The sequence below is a fragment of the Phodopus roborovskii genome, unplaced genomic scaffold, assembly GCF_943737965.1.
Source record: "Phodopus roborovskii unplaced genomic scaffold, PHOROB, whole genome shotgun sequence".
Classification (NCBI taxonomy): Eukaryota; Metazoa; Chordata; class Mammalia; order Rodentia; family Cricetidae; genus Phodopus; species Phodopus roborovskii.
The window spans coordinates 17,508,967-17,514,946 of record NW_026126448.1 but is presented as its reverse complement, the minus strand read 5'-3'; positions in this window follow the sequence as shown (position 1 = coordinate 17,514,946).

Here is a 5,980-nt window from a genome sequence, read left to right as displayed (position 1 = left end):
CCCAATCCCGACACCCGCACAGTCCTCCGCCCAATCCCCGCCCCCTCCCTCAATATGCCCCGCCTCTGTCTAACGCGAGTTCCAGATTCTATTTCTAGCTCCGCCTCTGAACTCTCGATCCAATCCTATTCAAGATTGCCTTCGGGTTCCACCCAACAACTGTTAGATTTCCCAGTAGCCCCTGGCTACAGTGGCCTCCCTGGGCCAAGTTCCTCAGGTTCTCTAGACCGCGAATTGGAAGTAGAGAAGAGAAAAGGGGAGGGCCGGCTCGAACGTCGAACGCAGGGCTAGGACCGCCCCCCTTTGTGAAATCCGTTGCGTAGCAGCTGCTCAGTGTTCTGGTCCCGGCTAGTTCAAGCAACGACTGCTTGGCTCTGAGCCAGAGTTTGGAGGGTTGTGGGGAAAATTCAGAGGTTACTTCAAGCTATCCTCTGGATGACCCCAGTATCGTCTGGAGGGGCAGATATTCATTCAACTATCACAACTTTCGGTGGCCTAACTTAAGACAACGTGAGCTGAATTGTTCTGGAAAAATCCTGAGATTGATAGAGGGGAAATGAGGTCTATTGAGTTGTGGAAGGGGGATTCCACAGATGCTGTGACCTACCTACAACCTCAATCTATGCAAATCCCACCCCCACCCCAACACGAATTTGTCACCCCTCCTGGAAGGGTGCCCCTTAGCTAATGTCACCTCTGCCACTTGTCTGCCTAAGTAAAGATCTAGCTATACCAATTCTCTCTCAGCGCTACCTCACCTAACGAGGAGGGAGAGAGACAAGCTTACGAAACACACTTTTTAAAAAAGAGATGTGCTTGCAGGTGCCTGGACTGGTTCAGGATTTGTGTAGTCAAGCTGTTTTTCGGGTTATTAGGCCTCAGCTTCCTCGATGCTAGGATTAAAGGTGCGCACCATTGTGTCTGGTTTAACAACCGACCACTACTCTATTTCCCTGCTTCTTCGTAGTGGGAAAACTTCCTGACTTAATTCTTCATTGTCTCACATTTATTTCTTATTATGTTTTGGGTTTCTCTCAGGCTTTTTTGTTTGCCTTCTCACAATCCATTGAAGGAAGTTTTGTTAAACACTCCAAGAATTGCCAGTTTTCTATTGTCTAGTATCTTACATGGCTCTTTTACACAGCTCCTCCTTGCCCAATCTTCTAGTGGTTTCAGGACATTGAGCCCTCCTGACCTGTCCCCTGAACATCTCTTCCACACAGATTTTTGCTTTCTTGTTTCTAGAAAGTCCATCAGCCCAATCCTTAGGTCTCTTTTTCCGAATGTATGATCATTCCTCAGGTGACCTCAAGTCTCAAGATTTTAAAAGCCACCTGTATGTCAGCAACTCTCTGCATTCCAATGACCTCAAAACACCATGTTCTTCATATCTATTGGGTGTGTACTGAGCATATTAGATGTCACGTGTCCCAACACACACTTCTGATGTGTCCACCTAAACCTCATTCCTCCAGTTGCTCAAGCCAATTATCTTGGTTCCTCCCTTTTAGTTCAGTTGCCTCTTTCCTTCTAACAAAGGTAGAATCCAGGCACTTCCACCGCTGCTGTGTAGACAGAGCTACCTTTGTCTGTCCCTGTCACAGTAGCCTCTCAGCTGGTTTAGCCTGTGCCCACATTCACCTTCCCTTAGTCTAGTGTATCTGTTCTGTAAAAAACCAAGTTTTTGAGAATGTAGACTGACACAGCTGCTTTGTGATAAAGTAAGCATTGCTTAAAACACACTATACAATCTAGCCATAATACTTCTGGGCCGTCACTATACAATCTAGCCATAATATTTCTGGGCCATCACTATACAATCTAGCCATAATACTTCTGGGCCGTCACTATACAATCTAGCCACAATACTTCTGGGCATAGAATGCCCCAGAGAACTGAAAGCAGAAACTTGAATAGATAAACACCTGTGAACATAGAAACATCATTTACAAGAATCAAAACATGAAAGCCAAGGGTTTGTTGGGTGAATGAATGAACAAAATAGAAACGTGCTTGTAAAGGACTATTATCCACCCTTAAAAGGGAAGAAATTCTGACGTATGCCACAACATGGGTGCACCTTAATGCTGTTATGCTAAGCAGAATCAAGCAGGAACAAAAACATAACTATTGTATTACTTAAGTGAAGCACTTAGACTAGTCACATTCAGAGGCAGAAAGTAGAAGGTTGAGTAGAAGGGCTTGGGGAGAGAAGAGAATATAGAGTCTTGTTTGATAGGTACAGAGCTGCAGCTTGGGAAGATGAAAATATTAGGGGGAGATGGCTGCACAGCAACGTGAATACATCACACGGTGGAACTAATTCAGCTTACCAGTCATTAAACTGAAAATTGATAAGACGGGGGGGGGGGTGTGTGTGTGTGTGTCTGTTGTGTGTTATGTTTTTGTCTTTTTTTTTTTCTAGAGGATTTAACCCAGGGTGTTGTGGGTGCTAGGCAGACACTCAGTGAGTTATATCCCCAGCTCAGAAATGGTAACTTATGTTATCTTACATATAAGAATGTCAATCAGCCCTCCACCTCCCTCCTCCTACAGTCCTTTAATGTCTTCTAGAAGGCATTATCAGTCCACAAAAAGAGCCCGTGAGCCCGGCATTCTCTTCCGATCCCCACTTGGTTGGTCTGACCTTGTACTGCTCTCCTCCTTGGATGAACTGTTCCATATACATTGGCTACTTTGATTTCCCTGAAAATTGCTGGTGCTTTCCTGACCCAGAGCCTTTGAATTTATTCTTTCCACTTAGAATGTTCTTACCTCAACTTCTTACCTGCTTTGACCACATTTTTGAAAACTGAAGTTTGTGTCTGAATATGGCACACACTTTGAATACCAGCACTGGAGAAAGAGGCAGGCGAATCTCTATGAATTTGAGACCAGACTGGTTCACATGGAGTTCAAACAAAAAACGACATCACCCAAACTAAAAATACTCAAACTCACATTCCCAGTACTTTCTTCCCTGCTTTATTCTTTTTTCTCCAAATCAATCATCCTAGAGGATACCGCATATTTTTTTTTTTAAAGAAATTACCTGCCTCTTCTGTCCATAAATGTGATTTCCATGAAGGCAGGCTTTGTCTCTCTTGGCTGCCTGTCTGCCCCCCAGCACCTAGAACAGTGCTTGATGGGAGATGCACATTCAACAGCTGTTGAATGATGAAAGAGTAAGCTGGACAGCACGGACAAAGACAAGACCGATGTGGAACACTCTGGAGCAGGTAAAATGAAGAGGGGAGAGATGGAGGTGAGCCACTGAAAGGAGGTGAGTGAGTGAAGGCTGTTAGCGCCCAGGTTCTGAGACTTCTAGACACAAAGAGAGTCAGCAAAGGGTTTGTTTGTTTGTTTGTTTACCTTATAAAGCTGGGGAATCGAACCAAAAGCCTCAAGTGTGCCAGACTAGTGCTCTACCAGTGACTGAACATCCGTCTTTACTGTGTGACATCACCAAAGGCATTGCTTTATGTTTCTGAACTTTGTCTAAGTCAGACTCTGTCGGGGCAGGAGAGATGGCTCAGCAGTTAGCCTGCTGGTGTTTTTTTTTTGTTTGTTTGTTTTTTTTTCCTCAGAAGATCCAGCTCCTAGCGCCCATGTGATGGCTCACATGCAACCTTCTATAACTGGAGGTCAAAGAGATCCAGTGGCCTCTTCTGATCTCTGCAGGCACTAAGCACTCACACAAGCTCATGCATACATGCGTGCAGAAAAAAAAACACCTACACACATAAAGCAAAAATGAAATCAATTTTTGTTGTTTTGGTTTTGCTTTTGCTTGCTTTTGTTTTTTTGAGACAGGGTTTCTCTGCGGCTTTGGAGGATGCCCTGGAACTAACTTTTGTAGACCAGACTGGTCTCCAACTCACAGAGATCTACCTGGCTCTGCCTCCCAAATGCTGGGATTAAAGTCATGTGCCACCACTTCCCAGCCTCAATTTTTTAAAAGTTAGGGTCTTGCCATATAGCTGGCTCCAAACTGGGTAGCCTAGGCTGTTCTACAATGCTTCATTCTATCTTAAAAACCAACCCTTAATCACTTTTTATCACCTCCAGAGTTCCTATAGACTCAAGCCACTGGGTTAATTGGAAGAGCCACAAAAGTTCTGGGATTATAGATATGTACCTTTGAATAAGAAAATTGTTTGTGCATAGTGGCATACATTTTTAATCTCAATACTCACAATGTAGAGGCAGATAGATCTCTGAGTTACAGGTCAGTGTGCCCTACACAGCAAGTTCCAGACCAGCCACAGCTGCATAGAGAGGCCATCTCAAAACAAGCAAACAAACAAAAAGAAAAGAAAAAAAGTTATCTGGGCAGTAGTGGCACACAACTTTAATCCCAGAACTCAGGAGGCAGAGGCAGGTGGATCTATGTGAGTTATAGGCCAACCTGGTCTACAAAGCTACACAGAGAAACCCTGTCTTGAAAAAATCAAAAAGAAAAAAAGTATTTTTGTTTTGGTTTTTGCCATGTAAATGATGTCATTTAATAAGTTTAATAAATCAGGGTCATTTATTAAACAAGAAATCTTTTATAAATTAAGAAGTTGATATTCAGAGACACAGGACCTCTTTCCAAGGACACAAATGGGGAAGGCTAGATTTCTGGTGTGAACCTGAAGTTGTCTATTAAAATCAAGTTTCTAGGACTTTCGAGATGGTTCAGTGGTTAGAGCCCGTATTGCTCTAGCAAAGGACCTGGATTCAATTCCCAGCACCTATATGATGGCTCCCAACCATCCATAAGCCCATACTGTGGGTATTTACCAGAGAGGATTATTCAGACATGAGTTTAAGCCAATAGAAAGTCTTTCTTAGCCAGCCAGGGACTATGTTGGGTGTTTGGGATCCCAGTGTAGCACTTAGACTTTCTCAGGGTGAGCTTTTAAGCATAAAAACCATGCCCTAGGTTGATACACTTCGGTTAACAAGAACAGTTATCCAGAAGCAGAATTAGAGAAGCCAAAAAGCCAGGTTAGTACATTTAGAGACTTTCCCATAACTATGGACTTTGATGGATTAGGTCTTTGTTTTAGTTTTGGCAGGTGGTGCTGTCTATGTGCTGAGTTTGACAGCCTGAATGGTACTCCCATCATGGAGTCAGTTGTGCTAAAGTTTCGGGTGCCTACTGAGGTCTGAAACCCAGTTACACCCAGTTCCAGGGAATCCAACAAGCACCCAAGTGGTGCACATATATGACTACATGCAATGCATTCATCCACATGATAAAAAAGTGTAAAATACATTTTTAAAAATCAAGTTTCTGCCCCTCTCACATGCTATGCTTTTACTTTGGCTGGCCCATCCTCCCAGATAATAAGCTATGAATAGGAAAGGATTACTTCCTACCCATCAGTATACTCCCCTTTAGTTCACAGCTTCACCCTCAAGCCTAGCACAGTGCCTGTTCACAAAGTCCTCGAGGTTATTAGACAGAGAAACTCAGAGTGCCCTGATCTTCATCGTTTGTCCATTCCTGAGCCTCAGCCCTGGACTCCTCCCCTTCCCTGGCCTCATTTCCAGCATCAAGTGGATTTAGCCTCAAATCCCAGTTCAGTCACTTTACAACATTGTGCCTTCCCAGACTTCTGTGTCTTCAGCTTTAGGATGGAATGCAAACTGGGGTTGTTGTGAAGGTTACATGTGTTCACTCTCCTTCTTTACCTCTTTTTTTTAATGTGCATTTGTGTTTTTGCCATGGGTGTTGGGTCCCTTGAAACTGGAGTTACAGACAGTTGTAAGCTGCCATGTGGGTGCTGTGAATGAACCTAGGTCCTCTGGGAGAGCAGTCAGTGTTCTTAACTACTGAGCCGTCTCCCCAGTCCCTTGTCTTACCCTCTTTCCCTTGTGCTCAGAGCCTAATACAATTCTGAGCATTTTTGTCCTGAGCCCCGGATGTTCCTAAGACGTCCATACCGGCATTCACCACTAGATGGTGGTGTGGGTTCATTCATATGATGCC